Source organism: Hylobates moloch, unplaced genomic scaffold (genome assembly GCF_009828535.3).
Source record: "Hylobates moloch isolate HMO894 unplaced genomic scaffold, HMol_V3 SCAFFOLD_9, whole genome shotgun sequence".
Classification (NCBI taxonomy): Eukaryota; Metazoa; Chordata; class Mammalia; order Primates; family Hylobatidae; genus Hylobates; species Hylobates moloch.
The window spans coordinates 68,723,305-68,740,379 of record NW_026652284.1 but is presented as its reverse complement, the minus strand read 5'-3'; the positions used below and the strand labels follow the sequence as shown (position 1 = coordinate 68,740,379).

Below are 17,075 nucleotides of genomic sequence, written 5' to 3'. Positions count from 1 at the left end.
GAGAGAATGTAAAATGATACAGCCACTCTGGAAAACAGTTTGTCAGTTTCTTTTAAAACAAAAAATGACCTAAAATAAGACCCAAAAATTGCACTCTTAGGAATTTATCCCAGAGAAATGACATTTATGTTCGCATAGAAACTTGTACATGAATCCTCATAGCAGCTTTATATTTAATATCCAAGACCTGGAAATAATCCAGATTTCATTTCACAGGTGAATGGCTATACAAGCTGTGATAAAACCAAACCACAGAATACCACTTAGAAATATAAAGGAACAGACTACTGATACATAAAACAACTTGGATGAACCTCAGAGCAATTATCCTGAGTGGAAAAAGCCAACCTCCAATGATTACCTAGTGAATGATTTCATTTATATAACATTCTCGAAATGCCAAGACTATAGAAATGGAAAACAGGTTAGTGGTTGTCAGGGGTTAAGATGGGTGTGTGTAAGGATGGCTATAGTTGGGTAGAACAAAGGAGCCATTTGATGATGGGACAGTCTGTATCTTAAATATGGTAAGTTACATGAAGCTACACATGTGATAAAATTTCAAAGAAATATATACATTTATAATAATCACTGTATCTATACCTGTGAATTATGAATGAGTTCTGTAGTTTTGCCAATGTCAGTTTTCTTGTTTTGGTATTGTGCTATACATAGGCAAGATGCTAATTTAACAACAGGGGAGGCTGATAAGTCTTCCTTACTAGGGGGTCTGCATGCATGGGACCTCCCTGTAGCCTTCTTTGCGACTTTCTGTGAATCTATAATTACTTCAAAATTAAAAGTTAGAAAAAAAAAAGTCACTCAAAAGAAAATAAACGATGCATGGTATATAGGATAACAATATTGTCTGTTTTCTTGATTGCTATAACAGCATCCAGCATACTGGAGACACTCAAGAAATAGTTAATTACAAAAAAGTTTACTAATAATAAAAGCAGCATCTTTAAATTCAATCTCACAATTAACATATATATAACATGTTCAGAATGGTTTAATATTTATTGTCCAGTTCTAACTTTTGTAATGGATATGCAATCAATGCATCTTAGAGCTTAGCAAATTAGTTTCAAGACATTGATAAGACTGGGACAATAAATAGTTTTATATTGATATATCATGGTTGAACATACTTTGGAGGTACATGTGGTATTTTCATACATGTGTATAATGTTTAATGATCAAATCAGGATAATTAGGATACCCATTACCTCATTTATCCTTTTCTTGTGTTGAGAACAATACAATTCTTCTCTTCTAGCTATTTTGAAATATATAACAAATTATTTTTACCTGTAATATCCTTATCGTACTATTAAATATCTATATGAAGAAGAATTAAACTAAATCTCCATCTCTAAGGAGAACTCAGTTCTTCTAACTTTGCATTTTTACCATTAACTTCTCTTTATTCCTCCCCTACTCACCTTCCCTTCCCAGCCTCTAGTAACCACCATCCTACTCACTACCTTCAAGAGATCCACTTTTTTAGCTCCCATATATAATGAGAACATGCAATAATGAGAACATGCAATATTTGTCTTTCTTTCCCTGGCTTATTTCACTTAACATAATGACTTCTAGTGACCTCCCTCCATGTTGCTACAAATGACAGGATTCCATTCTTCTTATGGCCAAATAATATTTCATCATATGTGTGTATATATATGATATATATATTGAGTTAATTTTTATTGATTTTATATATATTAAATATACTACATTGATTTTATATATTATATATTTTATATATATTCATATATATTGAGTTTTCTACAGTTGAGTTGTGTGTGTGTATATATATATACATACATACATATATATATATATACACGTACACACACACAAACACACACACCATGTTTTCTTTATCCATTTATCTGTTGATGAACCCTCAGGTTGATTTCATATTTTGGCTATTGTGAATAGTGCTCAGTAAACATGGGAGTGCAAATATCTCTTTGATATACTAATTTTCTTTCCTTTGGATATATACCTAGAAGCAGAACTGCTGGATCATATTTTTAGTTTTTTTTGAGGAACCTCCACAGTTCTTTTCATACTGGCTGCACTACTTCACATTTTCACCAGCGGTGCATAAACATTCCCTTTCTCTGCATCCTTACTGGCATTTGTTATTTTTTGTGTTTTTGTCATAGCTCTTCTAACTGGGATGATATCTAATTGTGTTTTTGATTTGCATTTCCTTGATGATTAGTGACTTGAGCATTTTTAAATATATCTGTTGGCCATTTGTATATCTTCTTTTGAGAAATGTCTATTCAGGTCTTTTGTCCATTTTTTAACTGGATTATTTGTTATTGAGTTGTTTCTGTCCCTTATTATTCTGTTATTAATCCTTTGCTGAATGGATGGTTTGCAAATATTTTCTCCCATTCTGTAGGTTATCTCTTCACTTTTTAAACTGTGTCTCCTTTGCTGTGAAGATGGCTTTTACCTTGATGTAATTCCATTTGCCTGTTTTTGCTTCTGTTGTCTGTGCTTTTGAGGTCTTCCCAAAAATATCTTTGTCCAGACCAATGTCCTTAGTACTTCCCCAAAGTTTTCTATTAGTAGTTTCATAGTTTAAGGTCTTACATTTAAATATTTAATCCATTTTGAGTTGATTTTTGTATATGTTGAAAGATGAGGATCTAGTTTTATTCTTTTGCATATGGATATCCTGTTTTCCCAGAACCATTTATTCAAAGGCTGTCTTTTCCCCAATGTATGTTCTTGGCACCTTTGTGGAAAATCAATTCTTAATTCTCAGAGTTCTTAAGATAATCAAAGTATAACATACACAAAGCTTACAAAAGTGGATGTCATTTATATAAAATAAGTACAGTAACCAAAGAAAATCTTAATTACATGAACACTGAGGAAAAGACAAATCCCTCACGTTGCCCAATTTTCAAACTTAGATGCAATATTGATTTTTGCATCTTGTTAAACTATACTTACTGCCAGGGACCATTTTTTTTTATTTTCAGGATACCTTTTAAGATAAGAAAACTGGACTTCATTTTATCTTAATTCACCTGATGAAAGCTTTCTCATTGTCTCTCTCATTCTACCCCTTCACTACCTCCCCCATTTTACTCCTTAACAGACAAAGCTTCACTTCAGACACATAAGAATCAATACAAAACTAAATACAACGTGCTGCTACCCAACAAGGACTAAATGAAGAATTATATGAAAAGTCTTGCACTTTGAGTAAAATCAGTAAAAACTGCCCTTTAGCTACTTAACCTTTAACTAGTCAAAAGCTTATTTTACTAGAAATAAGAGAAGAATATTGGATGCATTTTCTCAGATGCTGACTCAGTTATAAAAGTAATATAGACCCCCTCAAAACAGTGACTTAAGCATGACTAGAATTTCTTTCTGAAGTGAAATAAATACTTAAGTAGGGTGGTTAAATTGGTTTCATAGCTCCATGAAGACATCAGTGTCAGGGACCAAGTTATCTTCCAGTCTACCTCTCTGCAAACTCTAGGTTATAGCCTTGATTACCCTGCCATAAGATGGCTGCTAGAGTGCCAGCCATCTCAAGGTTCTCAGAAGTTCTACATAGTACTTTCATTCACATATCAATCACAGTAACTTGGTCAACTAGTATTGCAAAGGAAGCTGAAAGTTTCTTTTATAAATGTAGGCAATATGCTCACTAAAATTTATCTTTTTTAAAATCTTAGGGGAGAAAACATACAATGGTTCTTAGGAGGTAAATAAAAACCCCAAAATAGATGCTATATTAAGGTTTTCCAGAGAAATAATATCAATATTATACATATAATCTATCTATCTATCATCTATCTTTTCTATTAAAAAGCTAGAGATGTAGATAGATAGATAGATACATACATACATATATACATACATACATAGATACATAGATGATTGATAGATAGATAGATAGATAGATAGATAGATAGATAGATAGATAGAGGCTGGGCACAGTGGCTCAAGCCTGTAATCCCAGCACTTTGGGAGGCCGAGGCGGGCGGATCACGAGGTCAGGAGACCGAGACAATCCTGGCTAACACAGTGAAACCCCGTCTCTACTAAAAATACAAAAAATTAGCCGGGCGTGTTGGCGAGCGCCTGTAGTCCCAGCTACTCGGGAGGCTGAGGCAGGAGAATGGCGTGAACCCAGGAGGCGGAGCTTGCAGTGAGCCGAGATCGCGCCACTGCACTCCAGCCTGGCGGACAGAGCAAGACTCCGTCTCAAAAAAAAAAAAAAAAAAAAGATAGATAGATAGATAGACAACAGAGATTTATTATAAGGAATTGGCTCATACAATTATGGAGGCTGAGCAGTCCCAAAATGTACAGTCAGCAATCTGGAGATTCAGGAGAGCTAGTGATGTAGTAGTTCCAGTCCAAATCCAAACGTCTGAAAACCAGGAGAGGTAATAGTGTAAGTTCTAGTCCGAGTTGTGAGAAGCAGGAGAGCTGATGGTTTAAGTTCTAGTCCAACAGCAAGAGAAGACTGATGTCTCAGCTCAAGAACTCACACAGGTGAAGTTTCTTTTTACTTTGCCTTTTCGTTCTACTGAGATCTTCAAGTAATTGAAGGAGGCTTACCCACATTAGGGAGAGCAATCGGCTTTACTCAGTCTACTGACTTAAATATTAATTATATCCAGAAACACCCTCACAGACACATCCAGAATAATAGTTGACCAACTGTCTGTGCAACCAATGGCCCAATCAAGTTGACATTTTAAAATTAACCCTCACAAACATATTCATAACAAAATAAATAGGAAATGCTCAAGAAAATTAATCTGGTACTCATCATGTGGTCATAACGGGTATTTATAACTATCTTCGTCCATCACAATTCTGTATTCTCTCTGCATTCAACAAGGTCCTCAGTTGGCTATGGTTCTTTATCTGGCAGGATAACCCAAGTCTGTATTCCTGAAGGATCTGGGCCATTTGTCAACCTGCCTAGATTGGGTTGTTGTAGTTTTCCATTGAGTTTAATCACAAGGTATGATAATACTTAGAGACACACCAGGAAATCTCTTGTATTTCAACTACATTCTCCCTTAACTCCATTGTGAAATAGCAGGCCAACTTCCACTCAGTAGTTAGGCTCAATCACTCAAACCATTTCAGTAACTCCATTCATTATCTAGTGACTCAGAGACATAAGGAGTCCAAAGTGGCTGAACAGCAGTCTAAACTTCCAGGTCAACGCAATCATTGTTTTGTCTTCTAGTAGAAGCAATCTCCTTTAGAACAAGACCTCTAAGCCAGCAGAAGTTCATGGGAATAGGAAACAAAATTTTTGCTAACGTGTCACTAGAGAACATAGTGAGTGGTTCCACCCTTATCTCCACTCCCCAAATCACAGATCCATGAATCTTAGCTATAGGAGAAAGAGCACCATATATTGAATGCTGATTTGGAGCATATGCAGCCTTCTGAAGAACCTTTCCTCTTCCTTGGAAGGTATTGCCATGTAGCTGGTGCTATAACTCATTCTTCAAAAGGCCATTCCACCATTCTATCAAGCCAGCTGCTTCAGAATGATGTAGAACATAATAAGACTGGTGTCTTCTATAAGCATGATCCCATTGCTACATTTTTTGGCTGTGAAATGAGTTCACTGATCAGAAGCAATGCTGTCTGGAATGACATGATTTTGGATAGGGCATTCTATAAGTCCGTGGATAGTAGTTTTGGCAAAAGCCTTGCATGAATGGGAAGCAAATTCACATCCAGAGTACATATCTATTCCAATAAGAACAAAATGCTGTGTATCCCATATAGGAGTGGTCCAATCTAATCAACCTGCTACTAAGTAGCAGGCTTACCACCCCAGAGAGGACTCAATCTTCATCTCTACTATTGGCAGATTGGGCATCTAGAGTAGCAGTAGCCAGGTCAGCCTTGAGAGTGGAAGTCCATGTTGCTGAGCACAGACATAATCTCCATCCTTGCCACCATGACCATTTCATTCATTGTAACCACCCAGTGGTTACCTTGTCTGCTGCCTAGACAGAGCCGATTTCCCAAGACAGGAGAATTGCAATAGAAAAAGAGTAATTCATGCAGAGCCGGCTGTGTGGGAGACTGGTTTTATTATTACTCAAATCAGTCTCCTCCAGCATAGGGGGTGCAGAGTTTTTAAAGACAACTTGGTGGGTGGGGGAAGCCAGTGGGCCAGGAGTGCTGATTGGTCAGGGATGAAATAATAAGGAGTCAAATCTGTCTCTTGTGCTGAGTCAGTTCCTGGGTGAGGGTCACAAGATTCAATGAGTCAGTTTTTCGATCTGGGTGGTGCCAGCTGACCCATCAAGTACAGGGTCTGCAAAATATCTCAAGCACAGGTCTTAGGAGCAGTTTAGGGAGGGTCAGAATCTTGTAGTCTCCAGCTGCATGATTCCTAAACCATAATTTCTAATCTTCTTGCTAATGTTAGTCCTACAAAAGCAATCTAGTCTCCAGGCAAGAAGGAGGTCTGCTTTGGGAACGGGGTATTATCTTCTTTGTTTTAAGCTATAAACTATAATAGTTTCTTCCAAAGCTAGTTCATCCTATACCCAGGAATGAACAAGGACAGCTTGGAGGTTAGAAGCAAGACGGAGTCGGTTAAATTAGATCTCTTTCTCTGTCTCTGTCATAATTTTGCAAAGGTGGTTTCATCGTGAGCCCATTTGGGTGATGACAGAGGTGGCTGAGAAAAGAGGCTAACTGGTATTTATAACTGGGCCATTCTATCCACTTGATTAATGAAATTCTGTTCTGTGGATGCCACCCTTTGTTATATATTCACATGGAAAACAAGTATCTTTATGTTTTTTACCCATTTAGATAAGTCTATCAATATACCTCTTCCCCAGACTTACTTGTCACCAATTTTCCAATTATGTTTTCTCCAACTCCTTGATCATCCAAAGAAACCACTGGACATGCCCATGAGTTGGTATATAATCAAATATCTGCTCATTTCTCTTTCCATGCAAAATGGACAACTAAGTGTACTGCTTGAAGTTCACTTAGTATCCTGCCCACTGGAGGGGAATTTTCTTCATTACTATTCATCAGTGATAGCCCAGAAATAGGTTTTAGTGCGTCCTCTGTCCACTTTTAGATGGTGCCTGCATAGTGTTTGGAATCGCCTATAAACCCAAGACTTCTATTCCTCTATAAACTGATTATTTATCATGATGAAACTCCTGTGAAATCATAGATGCAGGCTGGGAGAGCGTAGTATAACAGGATTGGGGGCCATTGGCATTTGGGCCCCTATTTCATGTAACTTACTTGTCCCTTCAGGGCCTGCTCAGACCTGTTCTTGTATATACCACTTTCATTTAATAATAAAGTGCTGCAGTGCATGCCAAATTTTATGATTTGCTGGGTGAGATGACATGCAGTTCATGACAGGCTCAGGCCTCATGGCAACTTGATGGCCATGGTTAAGTTTTCACTTCTACTAAGGCTTAATAACAGTCCGAGAGCTGTTTCTCAAAAGGGAAGTAGTTAACTTCAAAGGATAGCAAAGTGTTGCTCCAAAATCCTAAGGGCATACAGTTCAAATAACCTATAGAGGCTTGCTAAAGTCTCCAAACAGCATTCCTATCTACCACTGACAATCTACCATTGGATAGGCTGGATCATGTGGCCTAAGTGATAGAACCATTGGATAGGCTGGATCATGTGGCCTAAGTGATAGAACAGATTTCACAGTAGCTTGGATCTGTTATGGAGCCTTTTCTTGTTCCAGGTCTTACTCAAAATTAGCAGCTTTTCAAGTCACTCCATATATGGTTTGGAGTAACACACCCAAATAAGGCATGTATTGCCTCCCAAATCCAAAGAAGCCCACTAGGTGTTGTTCCTCTTTTTTTGGTTATGGGAGATGGGGGCAGACGCAACAACTTATCCTTCACATTAGAAAGGCTATCACAACATGTCCCACACCATTAGACCCCCAGATATTTCACTGAAGTAGAAAGACTCTGAATATTTTTTTTAATAAAAGTTGTCCTATCCTCTGACACACAAATAGTTTACCAATAAATGTAGAGTAGTTGCTACTTCTCACTCACTAGGCCCAATTAGCATAATGCCATCAATGCATTGGACCGCTGTGATACCTTGCGGAAGGGAAAGGTGATCAAGATCCCTGTAGAAACTAAATTATGGCATAGGGCTGGAGAGTTGTTATACCACTAGGATAGGACTGTGAAGGTGCATTGCTGGCTTGCCAGTTCAAAGAAAACTGCTTGTGGTGGTACTTATTGACAGATGACGGTGGGAGGTGGAGCATTAGCCAGATCAATCACTGGACACCAAATACTAGGGAATGCATTAATTTGCTCAAGCAATGAAACCACATTTATTACAGTAGCTGTAATTGAACTTATGACCGATAAGCTTATGATAATTCACTGTCATTCTCCAGGATCCATCTGTCTTCTGCACAGGCAAGATAGGAGTGTTGAATGGAGATGTAGTGGGAATCACCACTCTTGCATCTTTCAAATCCTTGAAGATGTCACTAATCTCTGTAATCTCCCCAGGGATAGAGTTTTTCTTTTGATTTACTGTTTTCCTCGATAGAGGCAGTTCTAGTAGCTTCCATTGGGCCTTTTCTACCATAGTAACCCTCAATTCATAGGTTATAGAACCAATGTGAGGATTCTGTCAGTTACTAAGTGTGTTCATTTCAGTTAAGAACTCTGGAATTAAGGAAATAACCATAAGATGCATTCAGGGATGCACTGGCCCCACTATGAAACAGACCTGAGCTAAACACTCTATTGATCACATGATCCCCATAATTCCTTACTGTAACTGGAGGGTCACAATTCCCTGTAGTCTCTGAAACATGTAATTATTTCCTCTTCCCCAGTGTACAGTTAGTAATCCTAATAAAAGGCCATGGGTCCCTTTGGGGAAGGCTGAAAGATTAACAGTATAAATTTTACGTAGTATACTTGGGTTTTTCATTGAAGAGATCTAGCCTCTTCATTCAAGGAGTTCTCAGTCTACAAATGCTTAATTATGCAAATTGCTTGAGGGAACATGACTCTCTTTTTATAATTTGGGTTGAACATTTTTTTCTTTTTTCTTTTCTTTTTTTTTTTTTTTTTTTTTTTTGAGACAGAGTTTGACTCTCTGTCACCCAGGCTGGAGTGCAGTTGCGTGATCTCAGCTCACTGCAACCTCTGTCTTTCAGGTTCATGTGATTCTCATGTCTCAGCCTCCTGACTAGCTGGAATTACAGGCATGTGCCACCATGCCCAGCTAATTTTTTTTATTTCTACTAGAGATAGGGTTTCCTCATGTTGGCCAGGCTGATCTCGAACTCCTGGCCTCAAGTGATCCACCTGCCTCCGCCTCCCAAAGTGCTGGATTACAGGCATGAGCCCCTGCACCTGGCCGCAGGTTGAACTTTTATTCATTGACCTAGAACTTTTCTGCTTATATAGATTTTAGTCAGCTTCCTGTCTTTCACTTCTAGAAACACCCTATGATCAACTAGCAAACACCATAGTTCTACAAACTCAAATTATTCTTACAGTTGTCTTGACTTTCTGTCCATTACGGTAACCACAGCCACCTTGCCTTTGATGGTTGAGTGTTATTACTCAGCCCTGCTTTCCCAGGATCCAATTACTCCATTGCTATTAGGTTTCCTAGTTTAGTGACTGCAGTTCCCACTGTAAGATGTGACCTGCAGAGAAGATCACAGAGTTTTCTAGGATGCCAAGCCTCCACTCATAAGTTTATTTCTCACAGTGGTGGTAATAGGTATGTCTTCTGCACCCTCCCAGCACAGGTGAGTAGGTCTTAAATGACAAATCCATGCTAACATCCCAATCTCTCTAATCCTCTAAATCCTTTCCTCTACGATACATCAAGCCAGGTTCAGCATTTTAATATATTTATCGTGGGCCACCTGTTGGTCCATGTTTCAGTAAAGCAATCAAACTGTCTAAGCCTTTTCTAATTCCTCCAACTGTAATATTAAACGCAGAATCTCTGCTTAGTGAATCCATATCAATGAATTCAGCCTGATCCAATTTTATGTCTCTACTACCATTATTGCATATTCTTAGTATTCAGTCCCACACATGTTCCCTGAATTTCTGTCTGTATATATTAGGTAAGTAGATAGAATAGATGGATAGATAGATACATAGATACATACATAAATGCATACATACATAGATACATACATAGATTTACTATAAGGATTTGAGCCACTGATTATGAAGGCTGAGAAGTCCTAAGATCTGCACTTAGCAAGCTAGAAACCTAGGAGGGCTGATGGTGTAAATTCTGGTCTGATGGATACTTAGCTCTAGCAGTCATATGTGTGTAGTTCCGTCTTACTCTGCCTTTTTGTTCTACACAGGTCTTCAAGTAATTGGATGAGGTCCATCCACATTAGGAAGGGAAATCCACTTTACTCAGTCTGCTGACTCAAATACATCCAGAATCACCCTTACAGACATGCAGAAGAAATTGTTTGATTAAATGTTTGGGCACTCCATGGCCCGGTCACGTTGACAACTAAAACTAACCGTCACAGGAGTCACGGAGTTTTACAACAGGTTGTGAATTCATTACTGAAAAGGGAATGTATTGAATATCAATTCAACAAAAAATATTGGGGATCTGCAATGTGCATATTGCCAGATGCTTAGGGTAATCCACAAATGTGGAGAAAAAACTTGCTAATCAAATATCGTATGAGACTTGTATCCAGAATAAAGAACTTCTGCAACTGAACATTAAAAGACAAATAGCCCAATTTAAAAATGGACAAAGGATCTTGAATAGTTATTTCTCCAAAGAGGATATACAAATGGTCAATAAGCACATGAAAAGTTGCTCACCAGTATTAGCTATAAAGGAAATGGAAACCAAAACCAAAACAAGGTCCCACTTCACAAAAACCAAGATGGCTACAATAAAAAAGAGAGACAGTAATTAGTGTTGGTGAAGATGTAGAGAAATTGGAATTCTCATATATTGATTGATTGTGGAACTCTCCTAAGTTGATGCAGCTTCTTTGAAAACAAGTCTGGCAGTTCCTCAAAATGGTAGACATAGAATACTATATGATACAACAATTCCAACTAGGTATATACCCATGAGAAATGAAAACTTAGGTTAACACAAAAACTTGTATATGAATGTTTATATAAGCATTACTTATAATTGATAAAAAGTAGAAACAACCCAAATGTTCATCCACTGATGAATGGATAAATCAAATATGGTATATCCATGCAATGCAACATTACTTGGCCATAAAAAGAAATGAAGTATTAATATATGCTACAACATGCATGAACCTTGAAAACATGCTAAGTTAAAGAAGTCATAAAAAACACACATTGTATTATTCCAATTATATGATGTAAGCAGTATAGGCAAATCTATAGATACAGAAAATAGATTAGTAGTTGCCAGGAACTGTTGGGGGAAAGGAGTAGAGAGTGACTGCTAAAGAACATGGGGTTTCTTTTGGGGATGATGAAAATATTCCACAATTATATAGTAGGATTAGTTACATAACATTGTGAATTGTCAGTAAAATGACACCAATAAAATAACTCTCCAGAGACGAAATCTTACTGCATGGGGGATAGCAAAGATCATAACAATGCAAGCCGACAGGAGCGGCAGTCCCAGGATGTGTCAACCCATTGCGTAGTTTGCAGGTAGGTGTTGGGGCTGCCAAAAAAGACATGGCTCACAGATTCACTGGAAGAAAAAGCACTTTACCCACAAACAGATGAGACAGAGAAAAATCAGCTTCAACAGTGAGCATTGGTCTCCAATGGCCATTGGGTGTCACCTGATGGCCATCATAGGAAAATCGTTTGCACATAATCCTTCTTATACGGCAGGTGAAGGACCCCATTTTCTGCCTATTAGGAAGAGATATAGCAGTGGGGTTGGCCAGGTGTCATATGACACACACACTTGGGTAGAACAAAGAAGTACACATCAAACCTGGAAGAGGAAATGATATTGCTAAACAAGGTAATATACCCACATGTTGCAAGGGCTTCTTATCTCCACTAAAGAAATATTCCAGGTGTGATGCATGTTCCTGTGCAAGTATGCAAGTGTCTTCAGGCCACATGACCACCTTTCCCAGCATGAATATACAGTACTAAAAACCACTCAATTGCACAGTTAGATATCATGCCATGTAAATTATATCTCCCTAAAACTGATATTACAAATCATAAAAGTGTTTAGGAAAAACAAAGATGGTAAGATATAGTATTGTTCCCTCTCTCCAAAGATATTGCAATGCAATGAGCATTAGGTAGGCAAGTAATAGTTATATGTTTCATGTTCTAAAACTATCATGTGCAAGAAGGGGACAATAATAACACATGCAAATATTTTGTAGAAAAATATGAAAACAGTATCAGTCACACATTCAATTGTTAATAGCTCATATGAATTACAGCATACTAAGAGAAAAATCTTCCAGTAAGTATACAGTTAAATACAATGCACGAGTTTAGGTCGTTTTTTGTCACCCTAACCTCAAATAGAGTACTGCAGGGTTCATTTTAATACATAGCATAATAGCATTTTGATACATAGCATATCAAGTATTCCCTTTCTCCCCAACAAATTGTTCACCTAGTGCTTTAATGGAATTAATATCAATAACATAATATAATAATATCAATATTTGTAATGCATTCTGAGATTATGGAGAGTATTTCTTCAGTACAAAAAACCTTGTATATGTGAAGAAATGATAATATAGTCTACATTATATTTCTATTTTTATATAGAAAGTAGACCTTCCTTTGGTTCCTAGATTAGACCCAAGGAAACAAAAAGAGGTTAAAAAAAGACTGAAGATTTTAGATCTTACGTTAAAAAGATAACAATTAAATTTTATAAGTTAAAAAAAAACCTTAAGAAGTGTGAGGTACAAAGTCAATGTCTGTCAAAACATTTACATTCATTAAAACAAAATAGCCTAAAATATATTATTGTTATTTTAATTATTATTGATGCTTACTAAGACCAAACACTTTGCTAAATTCTTTGGGTGAATAATGTCATTGTACTACGTAAATACTAATATCAATTTTCCCATTTTAAGTTGAGGGAAATAAGACTAAAAAATATCTGTTAATTTATCCAAAGTTACAGCCAGAATTCAGGTACAAGTGAGTCAGGACCCCAGTCTCATATTCAATTTTTACTAAATCATATATATTACATTATATCTTACTTTACTATACTATTCAAAAAAGACCAAAAGAGTAAGAAAAATAGCAATAATAATAACAGCTAATATTTATTTTAAATACACATAGTACTAAACACAATGCTGAGTCTATAGTATCATCTAATTAAATTGAATATGGAGGATATCATATCGAATAGGACATATTAATATTAATGAGTATTATAAAATTAAATTCTATCACTAATGATGTTATGATGATGGTGATAACAAAGTTGAAAGAAAAGATATGTAGAGCATTACAAGAGGAGAATTTCAGGTCTGATTCTTAAAAAGTTCAATTGTTAAGGATTTAGCGGGAAGCTTACTGTCTATCAAGTATGTTTTAATGGATATACAGCATGAGTTTTTTTCTGTAACTGAAAAAAGATGAAGTACAGGCTGAGTAGTCTTTTTACAAGGTTTCTTTTTGCACTTTATTTCTCGTAGAAAAATCAAGCTTTGTCTGAAGACCAAGTTTATTCCAAGGAGGGATCAATTTTCATCTTTTTAAGGGTATGAAAGAGGTTTAAAATTACATTAAATATTGCTCAAGTAGTTGAAAGTCAGTTTCATTATGGACCCTATATTTTTCTGTTTCTCCTTGTCATTACTCAAAGCAATGAGCTAATATTTAAGATCCAATTTAGACATCTCATTAGAGTGAAATTAATTACTTTACGTCTATTATATTGAACTCTACCCTCAAATATTTTACAAATATTACAGCTTTGTTTGTTTATTCCTTTGTTTAATTTATTTGCCTGTAGTAAGAACATTACCTGTGATTTGATTCTGTAAGTTAGTTCCATATTGTATATCATCTATTGACTATTTCATTTTTCAGTTCAATCATGAGCAAAGGTAAGATTTTCCATTATTTATTTAATGTAACCTTAGGAATGACTGGATAAATTTTATAGTATAATTTGACACACATCTGTTGTAATTGTTTTTGAAAGCTTTGATTGTATTTTGATCCATGTTGGTAAGTAAACAAAGTAAATAGACTTGGTGCGGGAGGAGGAGGTACAAACATACATTAGAATAAGCACAGATTAATTGCACCGAGTGATTAGTTTTAGAATCAGTAACATTTGGTTGAGATATTATCCTTTTACTTGTAAATTTCATTCAACTTCATAAAGGAAAATTATAAAAAGCAAGTGACCATTATCTCTTTTATATGATCAGAACCAGAAAAGAGTGTTATGAGGGAAAGAGGTGAGTGGGGATGGGCCCGTGCCACTTTAAGAGTATAAGGGTTTAAAACATCATAGTAATTTAGGGATTTCTCCAAGAAGCCATTTGTTTCAGTTCAGTCACTTCCTTTTATAAAAGACAGCAACTCAGCTCAAAATGGCTTAATCAAAGTAGTATTTGGCTTACATTTTCTTACTTCAGGCATGAATGGATCTTGCTGTTCATACCATGTCAGTCCATAAACAGAATGTTATTGGTTCTGAATCACGTGACATTATCTTCTATCCATCTTTGATCCAATCACTAAGGCTGAAAGAATGATATGTTCTAATAAACCATCCCTAGACTCTGTGATCATCCCTGGAATCAATGCCATCTAGACCTCATAGGCTAATAGTTGATGAGGTCTGGTTTCTCAAGGAAAATTGGGGTACATTACCATGAGGAAGATGAATGAATGCCAGGCAGACAAATTAACAGATGTGTACTAAACCATCTGAAAAATAAAAACACTAGACATTAGATATTTATTATCATTGCTAGAGGCCAGGCACAGTCGCTCACACCTGTAATCCCAGCACTTTGGGAGGCCAAGGTGGGCAGATCACTTCAGGTCAGGTGTTCGAGACCAGCCTGGCCAGTATGGTGAAACCCCATCTCTACTAAAAATACAAAAATTAGCCAGGTGTGGCGGCGCATGCCTGTAGTCCCAGCTACTTGGGAGGCTGAGGCAAGAAAATTCCTTGAGCCTGGGAAGCAGAGGTTGCAGTGAGCCAAGATGTGCCATTGCACTCCAGCCTGGGCATCACAGCAAGACTCCATCTCAAAACAAAACAAAACAAAATAAAACAACAATCATTACTAGAGAATGTAAGACAAGACATCCTATTGCATATCTGGCTAGTGTCATTTTAGTTAAAAATGTATTCTGTTAAATAAACCTCTCTTTATCAGCTTCTAAGATACTGTATAACAGCAACATGGCTTAATTACTCTTCTCTCTTATCATATATCATATTGCACAGCAAGCTGTACTTCCTTACTGGATTAAACTATTTTTGGATTGCACTGTTGCAAATTAATTTTGTTAGCTGTTGTATATTAAATAACCTGGTTAATTTATTGCTTTTCTGTTAGTTTTATTTCTTAACAGGAAGAATATACTTTGAAAGCAAAAAAGGAACAAAACAGTTGTACTTAAACATGTGGTTTTAATACGGCGGTTTCTAATTCTTTTATGTAGTCAATTATTTTCATTTCAAATGGAATATAACTTAAAAGCAGCTTTGAGAAGCCTAATTAAAAGGAATTACTAAATAACAGTGCAGGCCTTGCTAACTGAGCACTAACAAAAGGAGAAATCATTAATTATTTAAAAAGCTATTCATGACGCTTTGTTCCAAACCACACAACCTTATATGTTTACCTGCTCTGATACCATTTAACAGTTGAAAAATCACTTCCTAATCCCATTCTATTCAAAGGCTCATCAGTGCCCTGCTGGCAGGAACCCTGTGCTAACATTGACTGTGTAATCACTTCTCAGCCTATAATTTTCTTAATTTGTTCCATTTGCAAAGCAAATCTACAAACTGACCTTTTGAATGAATAACTACTCTGAAATGGCCTCAAATAATATAACTGATGAATTACCTCCTTTTCTTCTGTCTCTTTAAACTGATCATTTTTGTTCTGACATCTCCCAATGTTTCCTGCTACTAAAATGTTCATGATATTCATCCAGTCTTCTGTAGATTTGTATAAATTTACTCCTATGGATAGCTAGAAGTTCAAGAGGATAATCTTTATCATTGTGAAAGGCATGTATGGTGAAAACATCAAGTTAAAATTTGCTCTGTTTGCTTCCAACCTATCCTTCCACCCACTCTCCTGTTGGATTTGAATTATATTCAAGTCATGTTTAATCATCTACCACATTCTTCCAAAGCATTCTGCATAATCCAGCATTTCCCTAGGTAAGTGTTCCTTGATTTCTGGTGGGACTCCATTTCTATGGTTTCTAGATTTAGAAAATTGTATACTTTTTACTCCTAAAGATATCAATATTTTCCATAATGTATGCCAGGCCATGTTAAGAGACAGAATTAAGCAGATGAATAAAGAGACTTAGGAGGTGAAAGGTTTGGGATAAGTATTTTGGAAAGAAAAAGCTGGCTAAGATCTCAGAAAATGTTTGATTGCCTTGGGGGTACTAATGGATAAGGTAGCTTAGAGACCATGATTTGAGCTGTCACTAGTTTATAAGCAATTATTATTTCCTGGAGCAGCATTCAGCTGCAGTATCATTTGAAAAGTCAGCTGGAAAAAATACATCTATTTTCAACTTTAGAGATTACGAGAGAAAAAAATGGAAGAGTCATAGCACATCTAAGTTCCAGCATATGTCCATGTAGTAAGCTGTGGATTGGAGTCTTCAGGCTAGTGCTGAAATTGGATAGATCTTTAGAACTATATTGTTGGGCATGTTTACCACATGAATGTTAGACTATTTCCCTGATGACAGTAAGAACTAACATCAAAAAGATTATAAGTTGGGGCTCATTTCTCTCTCTAATAGTTGGGGAAATATAATAATTGGGAGATT

The 17,075-nt window shown here is 36.5% G+C and overlaps 1 long non-coding RNA gene across 1 annotated transcript; it reads left to right on the top strand.

Moving 5' to 3' along the window:
• The first annotated feature begins 253 nt into the window (after positions 1–253).
• Positions 254–13,763, top strand: LOC131384268 (uncharacterized). The gene is made up of 3 exons (XR_009214944.1): positions 254–424; positions 10,409–10,607; positions 13,718–13,763. It is a non-coding gene; the product is annotated as an uncharacterized LOC131384268 (long non-coding RNA).
• The last annotated feature ends 3,312 nt before the right edge of the window (positions 13,764–17,075 follow it).